The sequence below is a fragment of the Acinonyx jubatus genome, chromosome E2 (genome assembly GCF_027475565.1).
Source record: "Acinonyx jubatus isolate Ajub_Pintada_27869175 chromosome E2, VMU_Ajub_asm_v1.0, whole genome shotgun sequence".
In the NCBI taxonomy this organism is placed as follows: Eukaryota; Metazoa; Chordata; class Mammalia; order Carnivora; family Felidae; genus Acinonyx; species Acinonyx jubatus.
In genome coordinates this window covers 7,988,688-8,014,060 of record NC_069396.1, presented here as the reverse complement: position 1 = coordinate 8,014,060, position 25,373 = coordinate 7,988,688, and the positions used below count along the sequence as shown (strand labels likewise).

Below are 25,373 nucleotides of genomic sequence, written 5' to 3'. Positions count from 1 at the left end.
CCCTCTGGCCTCCTGCGCCACCTTCCTTCCCTGCACAGCCCCGCGCACAGAGAATAGACTGGACGTGGAATTTCCTCCCCACCCACACCATCCCCCAGGCACCAATGCCCTTCTCCCTCAGGGAAGCCTTCCCCAACCAACAGCTTTCCGGACCTTGACTGGTCTTAAGTCACCCTGTTCTTCTCCTTCTTAGCACTCCCCACTTTGGGCATTTATATATACTTAGCCCTCTGGTGTCCTAAAGAGAGTGTCAGTTTCCTTTTGCTGTTTAACAAGGTTCCACAAACATAGTGCCTTACAACCATACACATCTATTCTCTTCCAGTTCAGGGGGTCAGAGTCTCAGGGCTGCGTGAAGTCAAGGTGTCGGCAGGAACACATTCCTCTCCGGAAGCTCCAGGGAAGAGTCCGTTTCCTTGCCTTTCCCAGCTTCTAGAGGCCACCTGCATTCCTTGCCTCATGGCCCCTTCTCCACCTCCTGATTCTTCTGCCTCCCCCTCTCCACATTAAGGACCCTTAATAATTATACTGGGCCCACCTGGATAATCCAAGCTATTCTCATCTCAAGATCCTTCACATCTGTTAGCTCCCTTCCGCCATGTAAAGTAACGTGTTCCCAGGGTCTAGGAATAGAACATAGACACCTTTGGGGAGGGGGGCACTCCCAACTAGACTGGGAGCTCTGTGACGGACAGGACCGCTCGCCATCGCCACGTACAGTATGTGGCACATTGGTGGAGTGTGTGTGTGTGTGCGTGTGTGTGTGTGTTGTGAATGAATGAACAATGTAATTCCTCTACCACAAAGAAGAAATCATCTTGCAGAAAAATCTACGAAGAGCTTGTTAAGCATTTAATTAGCCTCTATGTTTTTGGAAACCACACATGGGACTCATGTCACAACAGGTGTAAGCTGTGGTGGGGCTGATGATACCACCTAGTCATCCTGCTTTGTTAGGTATTATCAACGTGTCTGTCTTTTTAAAATTTTTTTAAATCTTTTTTATTTATTTTTGAGAGAGAGAGAGGGTATGAACAGGGGAGTGGCAAAGAGAGAGGGAGACACAGAATCAGAAGCAGGCTCCAGGCTCCGAGCTGGCAGCACAGAGCCCCATGTGGGGCTCAAACCCATGAACCGGGAGATCATGACCTAAGCCGAAGTTGGATGCTTAACCGACTGAGCCCCCCAGGCGCCCCTCAACGTGTCTGTCTTGATAGTGGCCTGCCTTCTTTACCTGTTCCCCCAGGCTCGTTCAGCATCACCTCCTGCCTCCCATAACCCACACCTTTCGTATTGACCTGACTGTCTCCTGGAATTAGAGAAGAGATGCCACTTGGACAGAAATCCAGGTAAATCAAGATAAAAGTGTTGACAAAACCCACACTATTTGGTCTGATTCCAGAGCATCTCTATCAGCAAGCTGCTTATGTTTTCCCTGAGATATGCATGAGGACAACAGTCTAAAAGGAAGCCACAGCTCTACAACTGTCATTGTTCAACTCATGGGTTTGTATGCATGTGACTATACACAGCCACACACACACACACACACACACACACACACACACACACACACACACAGTTCTGTATAATCTATTTTTAAAGCATAGGACAAAAAAACCTCATGCTGACAGCTGTTGCCTCAATCACCGAATTTCAAAATATATGTTTTTCCATAAATTGTGTAACACTTCAGAATACTTTTGGAGCTAGATGGGTATTGAGATCACCTAATCCAATTCACAAAGGTCTCCAGCCCTTCAGTGCAGATGAGGAAACCAAGGTCCAGAGCAGTGAACTGATTTGTCCCAGGCCCTCCTGGGCCTTGGCACGTAGTTTTGGGCTTTTAACAATTACACTTTCTGGAAACATTTATTAAGACTTTGTTGCTACATTTTCTTACATCCTCCCTGTGCTGTGAATTTGGATCTGGAGTCAAACAAACCTGGACTGAAATCCTGGCCCTGCACGCCTCCAGCGTATGTGATGCCAGCCAAGTTACCATCTCTGACCACTCTTCCCTTGTGTGGAAAAGAGAGGGAGGGCAACAGGGGCTTCTTCATGTGGCTGGTGTAGGAATCCAACGGAAAAGACCTGTAAAACTACGTTCCATGGTACTTGCCACCATAGTGACTGAGTGCTCTATTTCCCCCCACCCTCTTCCCTCCCTTTTGTGTCTACTTTATGATGATGTGTTTTTCTCTCAGCAGTTTGCCAACTGATCTGACCAATACTTATCAAACACAAGCCACAAGCCAGACATCCACCAGGGCCTGGGAGAGAAGGGTGAAGAAGACTGTCCAGGACCTCGCGGCGCTTAGAGTCTAGAGACTGGCACAGACAGGTGAGCAGGTGAGGGGCTGCTGGCCGGTCAGGGTGATTTGGGGAGGCACAGAGGAGGGAGAGACCCCCAGAGTGAACAGCGTGGCACATGGGGGAATGACAGAGCCTGACTGGCTGACTCTCAGGTTGTAGGGTGTGGCTGAAAGGTGAGACGGGAAAGGCGGGGAGCAGAGGTTAGTGAGGAGGATGCCAGAGGGCCAGGTGTGGAGAAGGGAGGGGTGTCCCGGGACGTCTGTTCACTTGCACACTGGGAACCAGGCTGGGCCTTGAGAATACAGCAGGGAACACGCCAGGCCAATTCCCTGCTTCCACAGCCTTACGTTTTAGCAGGGGCAAAGCAAGAGGCCTGGGCTGGCACAGGGGATCTAGGGAGGTCCAAGAGGCTAGGAGTCGCCAGACAATGAAGTGTGAGGCTCTGTGCTTGAGAATACATCAGGGATTTCCTGCTGAGTCCAGCCCACCAGGCCACCTCGGGGCTTTACAGGGGTTCTCGAGATCCAGCCTCACTGGGCCCTTACATCAGTGCTCACGAAGTCAGGAATGTGGGGTTTTCAATAAAAGTGCAGGCAATGGGCCCAGAGGGAGTCCGGCTCAAATGAGCTTTTATATTTTTATGTGGAATGTAATCACGTTTGGTCATGATCGAGGCTGCCCCGTTACGGCTATTAGGGCGTTTATGGTTCTAAGGGGGATACGCGTCTTCAGCGATACATGCTTGCAACTAAAAGCAACAAGGGTGTGCTGAATTCTAGTGGCCGCTGCAAAATTCTCAGGAAAGGGCTCACGAGCATCGCCTTGGGGAGCTTGGATGAGAGGGCTGGTGTCGTGCACAGGCCCAAGAGTGGCCAGACCCAGCGAGGGACAACGCGGCCTGGGAGTTTTCACAATCAGCCGCCCTGGTGGAGGTTCTTTCCTTATGCTTTACCTACAATCTTCAGAAGTCCCCCAGGGGCTTCCCAACCACCAGACCCATCTTCCATGTGTGCAAGCAGGGCCCAGAGAGGTTAGGGGCTCCCCAAGAGGCAGAGCCTGTGAGTGGGTGAACTTCCTGGGGCTCCATAGCGGATCACCAGGGACAGAAATATATTCGCTCACAGTTCAAGAGGCCAGCAGTCCCCAAAGAGGAGACAGAGTTGGCTCTTCTGGAGGCTCTAAGGGAGAAATGGCCTCACGCCTCTGTCCTCGCTTTCGGGGGCTGCTGGCAGTCCTGGGGTTCCACGGCTACTACAGTCCCTCTAATCTCTGACTCTGCGTCCACACGGCCTCTTCTTTCCGGAATTCTGTGCCCTCTCCTTTCCTTATAAAGACACCTGTTGTTGGATTTAAAGCCCACCCTAAATCCAGCGTGCCTCCCGGGATCCTGACTCTTTACATCTGCAAAGACTCTCTTTCCAAAACAGATCACGTTTTGAGTTTTTGTGCGGACGCAGACATTTTGAGGACACTATTCAACCCAGCACTGTAAGTGCGACACAGGAGCTGAGCCAGGTCGGAGTGCAAAACCACTCACACCGAAGACGTGGGGATGTGTCACACTCATTTGCTCACAGCGACTTGGCTTTCTGGCTTCCCACTGAGTTCCCCTCCTCTTTCTTTATTCCCTTCCTTCTCCTAAGTGTAGACCAGGCCTCTGCCAAACTCTCCTTAGGCAGGAGCACAGAAAGCCCTTGAAGAATCACAGAGGACCAAAGACTCGGGAGGGAAACGCTAGGATGCAGGACAGGAGAAACGTGCCACCCTGGGAATGCGACTCAACACTGACTTGACCCTGCTGCTCACAAGCTGGCGATTTGGGGTAAGTTGCTTTGCCTCTCTGAGTCTTACTTTCCCTAGCTTTAAATTGGGCATGGATTAATTACTTAATTCAGTTAACTACTTAATTAAAATAATGGAGTTAATGGGTGAGACGGTTCTAGAGGCTTCTGGCAGAGAGTAGTTGATCAACAAAAGCTTGTTTAATCCGAATGCGCTGGCATCTCTTCGGTGACGGAGGAGGAGAGCCAGACCCCTAAAAGGAGAAAGGTTATGCCAAGCCCGTCAAGTGGGGGGAAATGCAGAGCTAACTGCAGGCATACGAGGCTCACACACATATATGCACCCACCGTGGTAGCTGTGACTAATCGTCTGCAGGAGTATCTACGCCGCTCTCTGCCCATCCACCTGTTGACTGCCGGTACTACGTGCAGGTCCTGCCTGAGCACCTGCTGACGTCACGTCTTCAACCTTCACACCACAGGTGTGAGGTCGCCATCGTCATTACCCTCATCGCACCAAGGAATAAACGCAACTTGCCACGAGTCTCCGTGAGCCGAGCGGGGGCGCGGACACTCAGACCCGGCCTGTCTGACCACGGAGCCGGCCGCTTCACCACGCGTGGCGGCCACAGGGAGCCCCACAGGTGCCCGGGGAGCAGACGGCAGCACCACTAATTCCCCCAGGCTGGGTCAGGGCACGGGTTGGTGAAGGGGTGCCATTTGGGCGGGGCCACGGAGCAAGTGAATCATCGGGGGCTCGTGGTGTGATGGAGCCACACAAATCCAAGTGCGTGTGCTCTCCCTGCGGCCCAACCGACTCTGTGACCTCGAGGGACTGACGGTGCCTTTCCGAGCCCTTGTTTCCTCATCTGCCAATGGGGATGAAATGGCTACATCGAAAGGTTGACGCAAAAACGCAAAGCATAAATGCGGGTAAAAGCTGTAGGGACAGAAAGCGGTCTGGTACGAAGTACTGAAGCAGAACGCGATGCGTAGGTATTCGGCCCTCAGAAATACATGCGCATGCGTATGAGGACATAAGTACCCGGATGTCCAGGCAGCGCCCGTCACCAAAGTCTCAAACCGCCCAAATGTCCGTTTACGGTAAAACTGAAGGGCGGCCCTATGTGCACATATGGAACTACTGGGGCAATGGAAACACAACAGCAGGTCTCACAAAGGATAATACTGAGCAAAACAAGCCCATGAACACCCACCCGGTTCTACTTACATAAGGTTCCAACACAGGCAAAACCCTGGGCTCTGGGGTTAGAATCTGGGCCGCTGGTCACCCTTGGGGCGATCAAGGGGTACAAGGTTGTTCCTCGAGAACTGACGGCCTTCTTTCCTGATCTGGGTGCTGTTCACCATGAAATCCATCAACCTGTACACTTAGCATCTGCGAACTTCAATACACATTTATACTCTGGTACAAAGGGTTTCTTTGTTTTCAATTATACGGAATAGACCTGGCAAGTGGAGCATTTTCAGGAAGTGCTCGTTTTCTTTCCGCAAACGACTCCATCATGACCTGTGCAAGAAAAGCAACCTCTATCTGTAAATGATATCCTTAATGACATCAGCTCGGTGGGCCACTGATAATATGGGGAAAGGGCACAGAGGGAGGGTCAGAAAGTTGGATGACGGGGCGAGGAGGGCCTATTTGTTTAATGACTCAGTGGGTTCCCTGAGCAAGATTCCTGATCCATGCCAGAGTGGGTGTTCATGAATGGCCCCATCTCTTTCTTCCCTAAGCTTTGAAAAATCAAGCTGGGCTCTCAGTCAGGTCCTCCAAAGCCCTGTTGCTCTACCAATGCCTACTACCCAGATCCCTCTCTACCTCCTCTGTCTCCTGACCCACTAAAGTCCAGCCACACTGACCTTTTTCGCCTTCTTCGGCATCCCCGATTCTCCGCTTAAATGGCAACCCCCCAGCCTAAAGGGACATCCCCCTGAATGGTTCTTTTTCATGGAATCTGTTCTTCTGTGATATTGGAATTCTCTCAGATGTTCATTTCATTAACATTCGTTTGGCCGTTTGCTTGTTTTGTCTTCCTTACCCACCAACCTTTGTTCAACCTTGTATCTCCAGTATATGCCAGCAAACATTTTCACATAGTAGTAGGCTTTCAAAATTAACTTATCGCATAAATTGAGCCAGAAGCATCTTAGGTGTGTTAGTACAAGAGTACTAGATTTTTGTCTCACTAAAGTATTTCCCTGGCAACCGTACTTTTACTCAGATAAGTCCACACATCACACCATCCTCAAAATCCTAAATCAATCAATTGCTCGAAAACTAGAAGAGTTTTCACAATTACAGGGATTTCAAACTATAACGCAGGGAAGAGAAAATATAGAGATGAATAACGGAGGCCAGGTGGCACGGAGAGGGGATGGTGGGGACAGTGGCAGGCTGAAAAACCAGCCTGTGACCAAGCAAAATGCAGTAACTACGGATCAGCACCATCCACCTGCTGCCATTACGAAATGCAAAGCTTGTTGCCCAATCCCCCAGCTTTCTCGAAGAGGCCAAAAATGCACATTTTTCTTTGTATGTGAACTCTGCCAATTTTTTAGTACCGGTAATAAATTTAATGTCTCCTCAAAGTGTATATAGCCAGTGTGTAGCAAACTGTTTCTGCAGGCTGCCTGCAGCTGATGCCCTCCATCCTGACCTTAATCTGCCATTTTATAAACGGGGATCGGGGCAGAGAAAGACGATGGTTCGTTACAGATCTCACAATTACTATGTGGCAAGATGTGGTCTGGAACCTGGGCTTATAGCTCAAAGCCATGGCCATCCCATCCACAGTGAGAAAGACCTCTGTGTGCCCATCAGCCTTCATAACATTAAATTATGTGTTGGATCATGCGTCCTATATTGAGAAGATCCAATGTGACTCTTCATTAGCCTTAAATGAAAGCCCATAGCCCAGTTGTGAGGCCTCATCACAACAATCTTAAGAAAGGGGCGCTGGGCTGTTTTAACACTTGATGCTAATTTACAGCCGACCTTGAGTCAGAGTTGCACATGCGGTGCCCTGCGTGAAAATCCTTCTTTGTGAAGACCTGAGCCTTCTCTGCTTGTACCAGCCCCTTTTTAATTCTGTCTCAGCAGCCTGGGCCTCACCCTGTTATAGAAAAAGTAATCGTAAATCTGCATGAAGTTTCTGATGATTAGTTTTGCTTGGAATCAGGCCAAAGAGCCAGACTTTTGCCAATTCCATATGTACACGTAAGTTCTTTCAAGAAAGAATGCATTAATCCTTCCCACTGGGCTGGGGATGAGGAGTTTAGGGGCCCCACGGGGGAGAGTGCTCCTGACTCCAGTTGTATGTGTAAAGGGTATGCCAGGACCACTTAACAGGCACCTTAATAAGTGGACTCGCTTTATCCACGGCAGCACCGAGGGGCACGGGTTATGAATTTTTTAGATGAGAAAATTGAGACTCGTTGTAAGTAACTTGTCTCAGCGCATGCAGCTAATCCAACATCAGCTGGGGTGTCACCCTGTCCCAGGACGGCAGAGGCCCTGCTGCACATACACACAGTCCACACGGAGAGTTCCTTCTGTACTGAGCGACGCCCACTACTGCCTTTAGCCAAGGAGCAGGTGATGAACAGCCACGTCGCTGGTTATCCATCTCCCTGGCTTCCTTTCTCCTTCCTCTTAAAACTTGAGGATACGTGAGCCACGACGGCAGTTGACGCAGAGAGAAAAGGTGAAAAAGTTAGAGACGCAGGAGGAAAACCAGCCAATGTAAAAGCGCTTACTGTACTATTTAGAAGAAAGAAGAAGAAAAAATGGCAGTATAAGAGCTCAAAACCCCAGGTACAGAGCAGACTTTTAATGCATTTAATTACTCAGTGCTCAGTCCTGGCAATGAAGAGTTGGTTTTTGATAGGTTGTAATGACCATGGTAATTTGAAGATGGTAAGAAAGCAGAATGCTGAGGTCAGAGGGTCAGAAGATTGGGTTTCAGGCAATCAGCACTCCTCCCTCTTCCTGCCTCTCACTGGACGTGTGTCACTGAGTAAGTTAACTGGTCCCTCTCTCTCGGTCTCAGCTTCTGGGCCCACAACAAGGAGAGCACTGCCTTGTAACAGACAAAATTCCCAGTCCAGCCTCAAGCAGGAAAGTAGAAGCCATCAAAAGAGAACTTCTACACGCTTTAAGTCAACCCCGACACGTGCATCTGCTGCCATGTGCCCCGCTTCCTCCTGCGAGCTTGGCTCAGAACCACTTCCGCCCGCTTCCGGAGACGCCCTGGAATGGGAGTGAATCCTGGAATACAGGATTGTGTTGAAGGGTGGATTTCACCATGGCAAGAGGGAGAGAGCTCGCCATTCTAAGCTTAGACAGCCTGGATTTCAGGGCATCTGAGTCCCTGACAGCTGGGGGGCCTCTAGAGCAGGAATCTCTTAGGGAAGGGAGGGGTACGTATGCAGCAACGTGTTCATGTTGGAATCTTAAGCAGCGGAGGGGCAACACCTCAGGTCCTTGTTTGGAAGCATCCCCCTTGTCTGGAAGTCCTTTCGGGTGACAATTAAGAATTTAAAATATAGAGTCAGACAATAAAAACTTTAGACTTGATTCTGAGTTACACTACCAGGGGGAAGGCAGGGTGCGTGGACACACATGCGGGTGGGAAGGTAGATGTAAAGCCTGTGGAAATTCTCTCTGGCAGGCTTCTGCTTTATTACTCAAGCCTAGAATGAGAAATTAATCTGTAAGCAGGAGATAGGATGGCAGAGAAGGGAGGGGATGGTTTTAGAGCACGAAGTGGTTCCTCTTTCCAAACTATTGTGTCCCCACCAGATGAAGGACAGAGAAGCGACCGTCTCTGAGCAGGTGTATATCCCACAATATAAACCACTATTTGGAGGATTACACAGATTAACCCTATTGTTAATTGTTAGTGAGAATTAAGTTGCTCTCAACCTCAACCAGGGTCTACTCTGGACTATTCTCCTCCCCAGGAGAGACCTGGCAATATTTGGAAACGTTTTTGGTTGTCACAGCCGCTAGGGAGGGAGCAACTGTTGCTACTGCTATCTGGCGAATTGGACCCGGGATGCTGCTAAGCATCTGCAACACGCAGGACAGCCCCACAATGAAGAACAATCCAGCTCCAAACGTCAGGACTTTTCGGGTTGGAAAATCCTGGATAAAGTAAGATTTGATGATTTGACTTCTACAAAACCCTGTTACCCTCCCCAAACAGCCTGGGCTTGTGGTCAACTAAAAATCCTCCAATGGCCCCTCTCTCCAACTGTGTTCCCCACACCCCTTAGAAAACTAACTTCTCGGGACCTCAATATGTGAACTCACATTTCATCTGGCTAAGGTTAGCCTCTTGGTTCCTATTCTGTAGCGTTAAACAACCAATATTTGGAAACATTTGGGTACAACAGTTGCCAGAGAGAGGTTTGTGGTTGAATCAGGAAATAACAGCAGTCAATTTCCAACTGAGAGGAGCCCTAAAAAAAGAAGCTAGTAGAAACCTGGATATTCAAGGGTATGTTACGAGTTTAAATGAACTGTGAGCTAAAATAAACTAGCTTGATCACCCAACACAAATGGCAACTGTGGGTTGAATATGGTTTAGGTATACTGCAACTGTAGGTAAATACACTGAATGCTAATGGCTTTATAATAGTCTTATTAATTCACCCTTCGTAGTTAATGTTTAAGATAAACTCTGTGTCTTTAGAGTAATTTATGCATTCCACTTTTAGAGAATTCCAACTGAATGAATATGAACATAATCATTTTACACAAATGTTCTCTGAGGAGGGAGCAGGAAGTATGAACCGGGGCAGAGACTCCCCACTGCTTTATTCATAATGGATCAGCCGATTCATTCCTTATTAATTTAATGGAGTACAAGTAAGCAGCGTAACAGCTTGAGTTTAGGAGTGTTTCACAAATGGGGCTTTTTGTCTGTAATCGCTTAATCCTGCTGGCTAGGCCTCATAAATTGAATAAAAGAGGGAACTGGGTTTTAATTAAGTCCAAGGAATGAGGCTGCGTCAAAGACACAACCATCCCTGGCAAACACAGGGGTGAAGTGTGTTTGGTTAATATCCCATGCTAACAGCATCCTGGCCCAGCGCGCCCCTGACTGGAACCTTTTGATGTCAGGCTGGAGGGAAATCCTGTTCTCCGGATTGGCTTGTGTCTCCAAGGGCAGTGAGAAAAGAGCAGATGACTGAGCTCTTGCCGGCCCAGATCTCCCCAGTCAAGCTAGTGTTCCAGAAAAAAAAGGCATCACTGGCCCCTCATTTTGCATCTGTCCACATCTGGCTGGGAAAGAGAGACTGTTGACCAGGAGCTCAGTCCATGGAAAAAGCAAAGAATTCCTTTCCAAAAACCAGTATGTCCTAGGGGAAACAAACTGGGGCTTCAGGTCAAACTGACATGCCTTCAAATTCCACCTGCACAGTAAAATAGCTATGGGACCTTGAACAGGATGGAAATAATGCTTTGCTGGGTGATTATAAAGACTAAATAAATTTCTGTGGTCAGGCACTTTGCAAAGTGAGTGACTCTTTGAGGACGTTCAATAAAGGGCCGTTGGCATCACGATTATCACCTCCTACTAAAATGGAAATGCCCTTTTATGAAAAGGGTAATAATAAACTCAAGCAGAAAACTCTTTCTCCATGTTTCCCTATCCACAGGCCCAAGCCCCGCTTGCCAAAGCCTTTGGTAGATTACTCTGCATTTCCCTTAATCACCACTCAGGACCCCTTGTGGGAGATCTTCATGGAATGTGGGGCAGACAGGAAAAATGCCCCCAGAGATGTCTGCATACTAATCCCTAGAACGTGTGAGATGTGTCACCTTCGGATGTGATTGGGTTAAGAATCTTGAGATCAGGAGATTATCCTGGATGGTCTAAGACAGCCCAGTGTCAACACCTGGGACCTTACAAATGAAGAGGGGAGACAGGAGGTTCAGAGTCAAAGATGTGAAGATGAGGCGCTGCTGGCTTTGGAGAGGGAAGATGAGGCCAGGAGCCAAGGAATTCGGGTGGCTTCTAAGAGCTAGAAGAAAGGAAACAGATTCCCACCTGCCCCAGCCCCGGAGGCTCCAGAAAGCGTGCAGCACAGCCGACACATTGATTTTAGTGCAGTGAGACCCGTATCAGACTTCTGACCCCTGAAACTCTAAGATAATGTGTGTGCGTAGTTTTATATTTTTTTATTTTTTTTAACTTTTATTTATTTTCCAGAGACAGAGAGACAGAGCACGAGCGTGGGAGAGGCAGAGAGAAGGAGGCACATGATCCGAAGCAGGCTCCAGACTCTGAGCTGTCAGCACAGAGCCCGATGCGGGGCTCAAACCCATCAACTGTGAGATCATGACCTGAGCCGAAGTTGGATGATGCTTAACCAACTGAGCCACCCAAGTGCCCCATGCGTGCACACTTTTAAGCCAGCAGGTCTGGCTTATTTGTTATAGCAACAAGTAGAAACTAACCAAGTGCCCAAGCCAGACGATGCAAATCCCCTGCAAGTATCTGTCTTCTGTTTCTTTTTTTTTTTTAATGCTTATTTATTTTTGAGAGAAAGAAAGAGCAGGGGGAGGGGCAGAGGGAGGGGGTGGACAGAAGATTCGAAGGGGACTCTGCACGTACAGCCTGACGTGGGGCTCGAACTCATGAAATGTGAGATCATGACCTGAGCCAAGATCAAGTGTCCGACGCTTAACTGACTGAAACACCGGGGTGCCCATCCCATCATTAATTTCTAATTGTCACAAGAGCCTCACAGGCTAGGTGATCCGAATGCCTATTTCACTAGTGAGTACACTGAGACTTTAGTAATTTGCAGAACCAAGATTCAAACGCAGTGTCTCGTGGTTACAAAGCTCCTGACCTTTGCAGTTTCCAGACAACTTGAGAATCAATCCTGGGTTTGCAAACAGTTACCATGTACCTCATTTGTATGTGATTATGCCATTCTCATGGTTCAAATTTTAGGAAAGGTTCTGAGAAAAAATAGAAAGTCAAGAGTACTTTAAATTCCACCAACCAAAGTTACCACCCTCCCTTCCTTCGATCCTTCTTTCTTCAGCTCTTCGGTCCAACTGATATTTATTACCTGCTACTCACGAGTCAAGCCATCAGACACTGAATGGTTAACAGGCTCTTCTAGGCAATCAAGGGGCCTCTAGGACAGTGGAAACAGAGTCACAGCAAGGGCAGATGCTGTATTGTGCTGTGTGGGAAGAGTCAGAAGACAGACACAGGTGGCAAAGGCACTAATTCCAAAGGGGCTCGGGAGAGGGATCGGCTGATTTCTGGCAGACGCGATGGGCTGGGGCTTCCAGGATGAGACAGCTGATGGGGAGGAGATGGAGTGTCCCGGAGGAGAAGTGGGCAAAGCAGAGGTGGCTGATTAACATGAGACAACGGAGGGTCAACACCACCGGTGTCTCTGTTTTACCCAGATCCGTCACTTTCTCACTCTGTAACCTTGGGGAAATCCCCTGTGTCACATCTGGGCCTCAATTTCTTTCTCCCTCACCTACAGATACTTGTTCTTACACTTGGTAGTCATACGGATGAACAGCATCTGTTTCCACTGCGGACAATGTTTTGGGCACTCTCCTCATTCCAACACGCAACTTACATTAGCTCATTTCATCCTCACTCTGACCTTATTGAAGAAGTTTCTATCAGTGCCCCCATTTCACAGGATGATGAAAATGAGGCATAAAGGGTGCCAGAGACTGAGGGGCTGGAGCTGAGGTCCAAACTCGAGAGGTCTGGTTGCAGAGTCCATATGCTTATCCCTAGGCTATGCACCTATCAAATGAGACCCTAATGTCAATGTAAGAGGCGGCGGTTGGGGGGCAGGGGGCAGATGATGAGACATTCTCTCCTAAGCCGTCCACACTGGTTGAATTTTTGCCTCTTGCACACCTGGTGAGTCAGCCTCCAGCTACTAACAATAGCTAGCATTTCTTAAACGCGTGTTATCGGTCAGGCACAATATTTGAGGCTGCGCATCTGATTTAACCTTCAGATCATCATCACCGTGATGAGTCTCCTTCAGTTCAGAAGGAAACCAAAGTTCGGAGAGGCCGAGTTATTTTCCTGAGGCCACCTAGCTAGGAAGAGACAGTGTTTTGGTAGGAACCAGGCAGGGGACTGGAGTCTCCACGCTCACTCACGCCAGTATATGAGGCATCATGGACCTATGAGCTGGGGAGGGAAGACTGGCCGGGCAGGTATGGAGGCCGAGGGAGTTCAAGAGAATCACCCTCCCCACCCCCCCAACCCGGTGCAGACCCAAGCCATGCCACGCCCAGATGGAATGAAGAAGGCTTCTCTCCTGATGACGCCAGCAGGAAATTGAGGGTAAGTGGTGCCTGGGGACAATGCATCGTGCCTTCACCCTCTCTAGCCCCAGCCCACTGCAGAATTTGCAAAGACGGGTCTCCTTGTGGCGCTCCCGCAGTCTGGTATCCGAGAACCACACGGTCCTCTCAGACCTTTTTGCGCTGTGCCTGCTCTGGGAGCTGGGTGCCCAGGCTCCCGCTCAACCCTGGGCACTAGGCAGAACATGTCTTCCGCTTCTGTGTGTCTCCCACAAGGGCCCCTGCCAGTGTCTTCAGGGCTGAGGCTTCAGGATGTTCTCCAGCACAGGGAAAGTGGAGAGTGACTTAGAATATACGGGACCAGAATAACCGTGAGACCTAATTCCAAGAGCTGTGCTTGGTGGGTAATTAAATGTGCTCTGTTTATACCCTTGGTTGTCTAATCAGAGCTCTTTTATTATAGTTTATGTAATGCTTCCTAGTCATTAAAGCAGCATTTGGTAAATGGGCTTACCTTGGGAGGCTCAGACACCCAGAGGCACTGAGGCACCTGTCTGGGGTGGAGACAGCTGAGGCATTATTTACAGATTAATGTATTAAACAAACAAACCTAACATTCCTTTCCTATTCAACAAAGCAACCCTGTCTATTCATCAGCTTGGGAGAGGGACCCCTTATGTGCATAAAATTACCCTACAGCACTGCGAGCACTCCGGGAAAGAAGGAAGGGACGACGGGAAGGTTTTATTGAGTGCATTCTATGTGCCCCATGCACCACTGAGCTTCAAGTTCCTGAAATGCAAATAGGGAAGAATAATCTGTGATCGTGTTTTTAATGACAAAGATAAGGGCCCCAATACCAGTACCAACTAACACTGAACAATTACCGAACGTTCTGCACCCCAGACACCGATGATCGCTTCATGTGCATCCTCCCATCTAATGCTGACAACATCCCTGAGGGGTGGGAACCACTTTACAGATGAGGAAACTGAGGAACAGAGAGGTTAAGGGAATTGCCCAAGACTGCAGGGCTACTGTTTGGTATTGGGTGGTGCGTCTTCCAGAGCCCAAGTGTTTAACTGTGATACCTGCTTCCCATTATGCTGGCGGGGTTAGTTGAGGTAATAGAGTAAAACGCATTGTCCTGCCTTCCCGCTCCAAAGCAGCGCTGTGAATGGAGACTGAAAAGCTCATCTGATTGGCGAGGGCAAGGAAAGCTTCCCGGAGAAGGTGACTCCCCTAGGATCTTGCTTGCTGTATAAGCACGCCTTAGGCGCAGCCAGGTAGGTGTTTATGTGGCAAATAGAAAAGGTGCTTCTGTCTCCTCCAGGGAAGGGAGCAGAATGAAAAAATATTCAGCAGCTCCTCTGAAGGTTCAAGTTCTCAGCACCTACGGGCTGATTTCAAAGCACCAGGGAGATCCAAGAACGCACCCACAGGGGCTGCAGCTGGAGGAGAAGAATGAAGGTCCTTGTCCAAGGTCTTTCGGAGCCAGTTTGAGAAGACGGCAATGGGTTAGTCAAAATGGTTTTCACACAGGGATATCCGAGAGGCAGGCCCCTGCACCTCTGGGGGCCAAGGAGTTTGGGTCTCCCGGGCACATTGTAGAGGTAGCTATTCCACAGCCCAGGGGTGGGCAGGGATATGTTGGGAAACGGCAGCTCTGTGAACATATCTCTCTCTCACAACTGTTGAAAAAGCCCCTTTCATTAATAGCAAATCCCTTTGTCCCTGCCCTGTTCCCTACCATAATCATAATCATAATCATAAATTAAAAGGAAACCTGTTGGCTTTATTCAAAAGGAATTAGAAAAAAAAACAAAAAACTAGGCCACCTTTCTTATCCAACTGCTGACTTTCAGACAGATTGTTGGGGCTTGTACCAAATTAAGCAAAAGGTTAGGAGAATGGGGACGCACTCTGAAAACATACGCTGCCTCTTTAATATCTCAGGTTTTCTTTAAACAGAAAATTACAGCACAATGCACGGACTGACGACAGCATTATCCTTTATCACAATACCCAGCCAACTTTAACTTGTCTCAAGTGTTATTATACGAAATAGAATTTACTGCTATGGACTTCTCTTCAATACTACTCCTTCCCTGTTTAATGAAATGTCATTATTCCAATACAAACCCTTTCTTTTTGCAGTCTGCTCCCCCCCCACCCAGCCACTATATTTCATTTCCTGCAGTTACGCGATATTATTGCCTTTTTTCCACAGCTATTGATTTAGGTGTGTATGGCTATTACAATGCAAAATAAAACAGTTCCCCATCCATTCTACCTTGTACCATTGAACATTAACTTAATTTGTTTCAAATCTGCATTTGATTTGGCAAGGAAACCATTTATCTTTATGAAGAAAGCCCTCATAAAGTAGAGAGTTTAGGAGATCACGGCTTTAAAAATTTAATAGCCTTGTGTCTTATACACTAGAAAAATGAATTAAACCTCCAAATAGTATATGTCTCAATGTAACCTTTTTGCATTTCATACTATGTTTAATTTATTATATTCTTTCTGGAGGAGGAGAAACGGCAGAGGACAGATGGCAGGACGTGGCTCGCTCTTACACCGCGTGAATAAAGCCAGGGTCGGCTGCTCGGGAGCTGCGTGCTTTGCCGCAAAGCCCCGTCCGGCTCATGCTCAAGTACACGCTGCGGTTTCAAGTGGTTGTCGGCATGCGTCTTGTCCAGGGTTCCCTGTGGCGGGAGAGGGGGCTCCCTGCCCCGGGCACCTGGCCAGCAGCCTGGGGAGGAGGGCAGGGAGGAGAGGGGGAGAGGTAGTGGAGGTCTGATGGCACCTCCAAAAGATTCCAAAGTAAATGCTCTCCCTCAGAGGGAACAGGGCACCGCCTAAAGGGTAAGAGACCATGCCTGAGCTCAGGTGTCTAGACGGGACCAGAAGACATGGGTGCTGATGCTACGAACCCTGCTCTTACAAAAGCGAGGGCTGGGGCTCCAGCCTTTGCTCTCGCTCTCTTTATCATGAACCTCCTTCTTTCCTTTTTTCCACCTCAGTCTGTGTGGTGTGCGGGCAACACAGAACCCCAGGTCAGTGGAAGGTGAGGCCTGAAGAGTGGAAAACGATCAACTTCTCATCCTCAGTCGGATGAAAATTATGGGACATTAAGATCAACTGATTAATTGCTGCATGTCAGGAGACGTCCTCAGCTTGGATACCCAATACCTTAGCCAATCTTCACATCCACCTTACCATTTTTTTTAATGTTTATTTATTTCTGAGAGAGACAGAGAGACAGCGCGAGTGGGGGAGGGGCAGAGAGAGAAGGAGATACAGAATCGGAAGCAGGTTCCAGGCTCCAATCTGTCAGCACAGAGCCAGATGCGGGGCTTGAACTGACAAACCACGAGATCATGGCCTGAGCCAAAGTCCGACGCTTAAGTGACTGAGCCACTCAGGTGCCCCCTCACATCTACCTTATAAAATGGGTCCCACCTTTAGATCCGACAATTACAGACGGGGAAACTGAGGCATGGAGCAGTACTTCGCCCAAGATCACACAGCTATTAAACAGTAGAGCAGATACCTGAAACCCAGAGCTTTAAATCTGGGCATCTCACAGGTAGTCATTATATATATATTGTCAGCTTGGGATATGGAGTGTGAGATGTCTTCCTGTGAATAGTTGAAGGACTGCCAAACAGAAGAGGGCGAGATCTGCTCTGGCTTCAAGGGCACTGAGACAACCCTTCCCATTTGCATAATATGCTCCCATAATTCACACATTTTATCCTCAAAACAACCCCAGGTAGCTGCCACAGAGACAGGAATCGATGACTCGGAGAGAATTGCTTTGCCCAATCCACACGGTTCAAAGGCAGCCTGGGCAAACTTCAAACCCAATTCTCTACTGAGTGTCCTGGGCCCGTTCCATTATGCTCCGTTACCGACGGTATAAATTCAAGCAAACTTGACTCTGTGTATGCTATAAATCGGGCACTCTGCTAAGCTGTGAGATTCAAAGCTAAAGATAAAACAAACTTGCTTTTAAGCAGTCGAGTAAGAGAGATGTGAAATGGCCTCCTGAAACCTGACATTACAGGAACCATAGGAGTCATGTGGAACGTATGGGAGAAGAGAGAATGGGAAGGCAGACATTCATCTGTCACGAGAAGTCCACGGAAGGTGACGTATGACACAGAGAACGCATGAGTGGACGGGCACCATAGCGAGACAATTTTGGTTCAATATAACAAAGAACTTCCCACCAGATTTGGCAGAGATAGAAAATTCATTTATTCTGACATCATCATAGAAGGATTTCAAGGGCTTATTTTTAGACCACATGGCCAGAAAAATTCTAAATATCGGGTAAAAGGTTAAATTTGATGGCCCTTTCTCACCTTCTCATAGCCCCAAAGGTAGGAGATCTCGGCTTTTCCCTGAACTCTTTGGTTATTCACGCAATTCAGTTCTATTCCCCAGTATTTGGTGGCCAGCAACCAGCTTCAGGCCCCGAGGGCTCCAGCCCGCTCCAGCCCGGTGTTTGACAATTTCTCAGCCCAAGGGAAGAGAGGCGCAAGAACCCACTGCATTTTCTCGATAGCTGAGTCCCAGGAGCTACATGCTCACTGCTCTGTGTCGCTCTTCTGCTGCTAACAAAGAATCTTCTCTAAGGCATCCGTTGCCTTTAGAGATGATCCTGGAAGGTAGGCTGATACCTTTCTGACACCGATTTACGCATCATTCCACAAACATTTACTGAATGCCAAATCCTCCGCTAGTTGCGGAGAGAACTTTTTTCAACCCCACAGAGGCCCTCCTAACTCCAAATAGAAGTGAGATAAATCATCATTAACTGAGGCCTAAAGGGACACAGGTTGTGTCCAGCATCCTTGGACCACTGCCATGGAGGCAAAAAAAATACATCTGCAAGTTCTCTGTTACTTGTTAGGAGGAGCTTCAACAGGAGCTTTCAAACAGGTAATAAAAAGACGCGGCAGTAACACATCAGGGGGAGGGGGTCTATTCCAAAACGGAAACTTGCGCGAGACAGATTAATGGCACTCCCAAAGACGCCCATCCCCTGATCCCAGAATCCCATACCTTGTGACTATGTTGCCTTACATGGCAAAAGGGGACTTTGCAAACGTGATCAGGCCAAGGATCTTGAGACAGATTATCTGAGCTTATCTGGTGGACCCAATGTAATCACAAGGGTCCTCATAACAAGGAGGCCGGAATGGCAGAGTCAGAGGCAGGCGCAGCTGGCTTTGAAGATGGTGGAAGGAGCCGTGAGCCAAGGGATGCAGGCAGCTTCCAGAAGCTGGAAAAGGCAAGGAACGGGTTCTCCCTAGAACCTCTAGAAGGAGTGCAGCCCCTGACAGGTTGATTTTAGGACTTCTGACCTCCAGAATTGCGAGATAATAAATGTGTGCTGTTTTGAGCCATAAAACTTGTGGTGATTTACTAGAGCAGCAACAGCAAGCTAATACGATATTATTTGTTGTCAGGCGTATATCACATAATTTACATTCATTTGTTCAAAAAATACACTCACTGAGTAAGTATGCTGCTCCAGGAATCGTGCCAGGTTCTGAGGGCACAGCAGTGGCTCAAAGAGTCCGGAACATATTTACAGGCCAGAGAACAGTAAGTGAGAAAACAGGCCACAAAGGCGGGTACTGCTACACCCATTCGAATGTTAAGAACCTGAAGACACAGAGGACTAAAGTAACTTCTCCAAAGTCTTTTGAGTTACAAATGACCCAGGCGGGATCCAACCATGTCTGTCTCACAAACAAACCCGTGCCATTTTCACCACCTTCTCATTTTCCTTGGGGACGGCTTGGGATGCAGAGCTAAAATTCCTTCACGTGCCTAACCCTGTCATTTTCCTCTAAATTCCCGGAAGCTACATACATCCCTTCCTCGGATGGGATAGTGGCCGTTTCCAAATCTGCTTTGAACCACGGTACTTCTCAACGTGCTTCTCTTAGGGACCACAGACACGTATCTTGTTATACACAGGCCCTGATATTTTGATTATTTTGATGCAAATCCATCACCCATAATAAATTCCCCTGCTTTCCAAACGCAATCGATTTTGGAGGCATGAAAGCAAAAACGAAGTAAGCTCTGACAGTCTTCGCGAGTGTCCGTGACAGGAGAGGCCTAACTGGCTGAAAGCTTTTTTCCTCACCGTCAATCCACCAGCTGATCTTCCTTGCACAAACACATACCCATACGGTCTGGCTAATGCTCGCCTTTTCGGACATATGTGAGCAAATGAATGTAATTACGAGCAAGATGTAATCACAACTGCCTCGCTATTAAAGCTGTGGTACGCTCTCGTGGCTCGGCTAACAATACAGGCAGGAGGGTAGACCTGCTTGCTCCTCTCCCAGAAAGAAAAACATTCCAGAAGTATGGCCTCTTTAAAGTTATATCTGCAAAAATACGACATTTAAATGCAGAATCTGACTTCCCAAGAACCGCACCAGAAAACCTTTTAACAGAAACAGCAGGGAGAGAAAGCTTTTTAAATCATGATGCTCCATGAAGGATTATGAAAATGGGGGTCATCGCATGAGACAGAACTGCAAATACAATGAGGAAAATCTTCTCCTCTGTGTAAATGCATGAGGACAATTTATTCTTCTCTGTTGAGCCATCAGGGGATATTTTCAGCTTTTGGAAAAAGGAAGGGAAAGAAGCCACCATGTCCAAATGGATCTGTTCGCAGGGATGCGCTGGGCTGCTGCCCGGTAGTAAGGGTCAGCTTCTTCACACACTCAACCAGGCTGCCTGAGAAGAACTGGCCTAAGACTTTCCCAGAGCCTGTTAAGCAACTGGGCACACAAAAGCTGACCGAAGACTCACTTGCGTTCAGTCCTTAAGAGAAGAGCAGAAAGGACAAACCTACCCACGTCCAAATGCACAGATACCAGCCTACCAGCCCAATGGTACACGCAGGACGCTCAGGCATCGACTATCTTCCTACTCAGCTCGTCTCTCAGAAACAGCCGACCCCACCAACTACGTTACTTAGTCAACACTGAGCGCTGGTCTCTGGTGAGATTTTCAGGACGAAAGAGGTTACTCAACAGTATATCTTATTTCTAAGTTATAATGACAGATCTGTAAAAATAGCATCTTCGTGTTGCCATCTGTGTGTATGTTCCTATCTGTGTGGTGCACACGTGGTTGGCGTGGACACAGATATGCTTTCTTGAGGAGCCATGATAGGTAGGTAGGTAGGTAGGTAGGTAGGAAAGTAGGTAGACAGATTCTTCTTTTACTTGAAATTTCTTGGTTACTTACAAGGAAATAGTTGGGTAACTATCACAATACTGAGAAGATAAAGGGGAATAAGAAACACAAGTGTTCTGCCCTCAAGCGTACTGTTATCTAGTTGGGAAAGACAGGTGAACGAATGAACAGAATACACCAGTGCAAAGTAGGAAGTGCTCCATGAGATTGGGTGAAATAGGGCTGTTTCTTTGGTTTGCCCGCATAAAGTCTCCAAATCTTGACTCAGACTATGGATTGGGCTCACCAAGTTGAAATACTTTGGCTAAACTCCAAAAATTGTTTTGTTTAATGGGACTTTGTAATAAAAGTGAAACATTTTCTGGGAATGAGCAATACACAGAATAAAATCAACTACCTGGTCTTTCCTACACAACAAACTTTAATAATGCTCTATTTCTTCAATGTTAAAGGTCAGAGCTTTTCACACTTTAGCATGGCTGAAAATAGGATGTGTACCCTATCAGTGGAATCTCTAAACTGCAATTGATAGCATTTTTTTCTTTTTGGGATTATACATAAAATCATGTTGTGTCTTACTCTTAGATGCAAGGAATTATAACCTATGTATTAATTGATCAATATAATAATTATATACAGAGTTCTGATTATGGTGTGGTGGACTGATCAGTGCTAATTACATTGAGTGTGCTCATATATGTTTAACAACTAGTTCTCCAGGGGGAAAAAGTCCCTGATTTACAGCAATTGGCAAATTTTCATGGCGTAAATACTCCTACCATGGTCAATTTCAAGCTACCAAGGTGACATCATTGAATGTAAGGTGGGAAGGGTTCAGCAAAATTGGCCAGGAGAGCGTGTGTGAGCTGGCCCCAACACACCACTGTACCCATGTCAATCTAGAGCTAATTTCAAACTCTTTCCCAGACAGCACGTCTCAGGCAGCAGACCAACACTGGTTGGCTAGAACAGCCTGTAAATCCTGATCAGTGTTTGTATTTAATATCACCCTGACAATACTAAGTTATAAATAACCTAAAGTGCGGTTCTGATGTTAATGTTCAGTCCCTTCTCATCAGGCTCCTAGCCTCTGTTTGTGAAGGGAGTATTTCTATCCTTACCCTACCGAAATTCTGTTTTTCATCATCTGGTTTAGTGTCAGCTGCTGATTCCAGTTTTTGTGTAATGTTATTCCCTATTCCATAGCAATCTTCATTAGAATTGTATACATTGTAAAATGTATACATTTGGGGCTTTATACAAATTGCAGAGGACAGTTGGTCTCTGTCTGCAAATGTTCTGAGTCTACACTTGAAGGCTGAATATTTTCTGTCTATGGTCAAAGAAAAGGCAAAGGAGAGCCACTCTCACCACGTGTATTCAATGTTGTAATGGACATTCTAGCCAGGGCAATAAGGCAAGTAAAAATCAACCAATGAATCAATCAATCAATCAACCAATCATGTGACTGATCATAGGATCCATGTGATCCCAATTGGAAAGAAGTAATTAAAACTGTTCTTACTCACATACGACAAGGTCTTCAATGGAGAAGACTTGGTGGGCCCCCCCAAAAAATGATACTGAAACTGATAAATGAGTTTAACAAGGTTGCAGTATACAAAGTCAATACACAAAAATCAATTCTATTTCTATATACTATCAACAAAAAACTGGAAATCAAAATCTTAAAAATACCATTTAAAATATCTTTTTTTGCAATAATACTAGTTTTTATTTTATTTATTTTTTATATATAATTTATTGTCAAGTTGGTTTCCATACAACACCCAGTGCTCATTCTAACAGGTGCCCTGCTCAGTGTCCATCACCCACTTTCCCCTCTCCCCCACCCCCATCAAACCTCAGTTTGTTCTCAGTACTTAAGAGTCTCTTACGGTTTGCCTCCTTCCCTCTCTGTAACTTTTCCCCCCCTTCCCCTCCCCCATGGTCTTCTGTTAAGTTTCTCAGGATCCACATCAGTGAAAACATATGGTATCTGTCTTTCTCTGCCTCACTTATTTCACTTAGCATAATACTCTCCAGTTCCATCCATGTTGCTCCAAATAACCAGATTTCATTCTTCCTCATTGCCAAGTAGTATTCCATTGTACATATAAACCACATCTTCTTTATCCATTCATCAGTTGGTGGACATTTAGGCTCTTTCCATAATTGGGCTATTGTTGAAAGTGCTGCTATAAACATTGGGATACAAGTGCCCCTATACATCAGCACTCCTGTATCCCTTGGGTAAATCCCTAGCAGTGCTACTGCTGGGTCATAGGATAGATCTATTTTTAATTTTTTGAGGAACCTCCACACTGTTTTCCAGACCGGCTGCACCAGTTTGCATTCCCACCAACAGTGCAAGAGCGTTCCTGTTTCTCCACATCCTCGCCAACATCTACAGTCTCCTGATTTGTTCATTTTAGCTACTCTGATCGGTGTGAGGTGGTATCTCAGTGTGGTTTTGATTTGTATTTCCCTGATGACGAGTGACGTTGAGCATCTTTTCATGTGCCTTTTGGCCATCTGGATGTCTACTTTAGAAAAGTGTCTATTCATGTCGTCTGCCCATTTCTTCACTGGATTATTTGTTTTTCGGGTGTGGACTTTGGGGAGTTCTTTTTTTTTAATGTTTATTCATTTTTGAAAGACAGAGACAGAGCACAAGCAGGGATGGGGCGTAGAGAGAGGGGGACACAGAATCTGAAGCGGGCTCCAGGCTCTGAGCTGTCAACACAAAAGCCCCATGTGGGGCTTGAACTCATGAACCGCGAGATCATGACCTGAGCCAAAGTCAGACACTCAACGCACTGAGCAACCCAGGCGTCCCGGTGAGTTCTTTATAGTGTTGGATACTAGCCCTTTATCCAATATGCCATTTGCAAATACCTTTTCCCGTTCCATCGGTTTTAGTTTTAGTTTTGTTGATTGTTTCCTTTGCAGTGCAGAAGCTTTTTATCTTGATGAGGTCCCAATAGTTCATTTTTGCTTTTAATTCCCTTGCCTATCTCTTAAAGATATGAAATACTTAGGAATAAATCTGATGAAAGACATGAAGGACCTGTACTTTGAAATCTATAAAACATTGCTGGAGAAATTAAAGACCTAAATAAATGGAGGATATACTGTTTTCATGGGTCAGAAAGCTCAATATGGTTAAGATGTCAGTTCTCACTAATCAGTATCCCAGCAGGCTCCTTATGGCAGAAACTGAGAGTATTCTAAAAGCCATACGGAAATGCAAAAAAGCTAAAGTGGCCAGAACAACTATGAAAAAGAATAAAGTTTTAGAGCTAACACCCCAGATTTCAAGATTTATAACAAAGTGCCAATGTGCAAACAACAGCTTTTCTACATGGGACAAAGGCAATTCAGCAGATGAAGGTAGTGTTTACAAGTGGTACTAGAATAACTGAGTATCCATATAAAAATATCACCTTTGATCCATTTACTTGCTAATATATAATATTAACTCAAAGTGGATCACAGGCTTAAATATTAAACTTCAAAAAGAAAACGTAGGAGAAAACATTTTTGACATTGGACTAGGCAATGATTTCTCAGACATGACATCAAAAGCACAATCCATAAAGGAACAAATTGATAAACTGGACTTCATAAAAATTTAAAATGTCTACTCTTCAAAAGATATTGTGAAGAGAATGAAAAGACAAAGCACAGACTGAGAGTATATATTCACAAATAATATACTTGGCAAAGAATTTGCACTCAAAATATATAAAGGACTCTTGAAAGTCAATAATAAGCAAACCAACCACCCAACAAATAAAAAGATATATGGATTGCAAGTAAGTACATGGAAAGTTGCCAATATCACTGGTCATTAGGGAAATGAAGATTAAAACTATAGCCAGATACTGCTACATACCTATTCAAATGACTAAAATTAAAATGGCTGATCTCACTGGGTCTTGGAAAAGACTCTCATATACTGTTGTGGGGATGTAAAATGGTACCACTACTTTGGAAAACAGCTTGGCAATTTCTTAAGATGTCAAAGTATCCACCTATCCTATAATCCAACTGTTCCAACCCCAGTTATCTGCCCAAAAGAAATGAAAAGATTTGTGTATACAAAGTCTTTTACGTGCATGTTTGTAGACGCCTAGTTTATAATACCTAGAAACTGGAGACTCCCCAAATTTCCAACAACAGGTGAATGGTTAAACAGAGGCATATCCATACAACGGGATACTTCCAGGCAGAACAAGAATGAATATCTGATACACATCCCAGCATGGATCAGCCTCAAAATTGTGGTGAGTGAAAGAAGCCAAACAGCAAGTATGCATAGAATCCCATTGATGTGAAATTTTATAAAATACAAACTAATGTATAGTGACAGAAAGTAGATAGTGGTTGCCTAATGGGCAGAAGCGATTACAAAGGGACCCAAGGAAACTTGTCTACGTATATATCAAACTAGTGTCTACACATATCAAAACTTATCAAACTGTGCATTTTATATATGTGCAGGTTATTCTATGTTAATTTTCCATCAATAGAGCTCTTTTTTTAAAAAAAATAGCAAATACTGGAATGATCTTAGTGTCAGAATTCTTAAAATATGCCTATGCATATTTTAGACAAAGTGGATTGATGATTCAGAATAAAGAGATAAATGCACTAATTTCACAATTTTTAACACAATGTATTTGTTCTGGGTA

General features: G+C 46.2%; 2 long non-coding RNA genes across 6 annotated transcripts in view; one reads left to right on the top strand and one right to left on the bottom strand.

Moving 5' to 3' along the window:
• LOC106984023 (uncharacterized) overlaps nt 1-25,373 on the bottom strand; it is a 798,380-nt gene that overhangs the window by 489,676 nt on the left and 283,331 nt on the right. The gene's annotated exons all lie outside the window — the stretch shown is intronic.
• On the top strand, nt 1,896-11,715 carry LOC113604358 (uncharacterized). Of its 2 annotated transcripts, none has more exons than XR_008293709.1 (5): nt 1,896-2,114; nt 2,208-2,344; nt 3,965-4,138; nt 9,123-9,273; nt 11,339-11,715. It is a non-coding gene; the product is annotated as an uncharacterized LOC113604358 (long non-coding RNA). The 2 variants fall into 2 exon arrangements; XR_003426258.2 differs by having other exon boundaries at nt 9,081-9,273; nt 11,339-11,714.